This window comes from Cystoisospora suis (genome assembly GCF_002600585.1).
Source record: "Cystoisospora suis strain Wien I chromosome Unknown contig_5249, whole genome shotgun sequence".
NCBI classification, from domain to species: Eukaryota; Apicomplexa; class Conoidasida; order Eucoccidiorida; family Sarcocystidae; genus Cystoisospora; species Cystoisospora suis.
In genome coordinates, this window is record NW_027158040.1 from 10,974 (window position 1) to 11,343 (window position 370).

Consider the following 370-nt stretch of genomic DNA (forward strand, 5'->3'; position numbering starts at 1 on the left):
GTCTTCCCTGGCCGTAATTCCCTCCTTATGGAGATTTCTCGCGTTGCTTCTCTGTCCTTCTTGTTCAAGAGGAGAGAGAATCTTCTTGCCGTTTTTTCTTCAGGCACCTCATTCAGCTTCTTCCACAAATGTGCTATCGTGAAGAAGTGGAAGAGGAAAGACAATTCCTAAGGGCTTGCCGTCTGATTAGTCCCTGATTGACACGTCTCGTAGAAAGCTTCAAAGCTCGACATAGAAAGAGAAAGAGGGGGAAAGACACGAGTGTGTGTGGGTCTGTATCTTTCTCTGTCTCTACATTCTCTCTGCATCTTTCTTGTGTCCGATGTTTGTTTGCGTTTTACCGCTAGCTCTCTGTCTATCTTTAATCTAT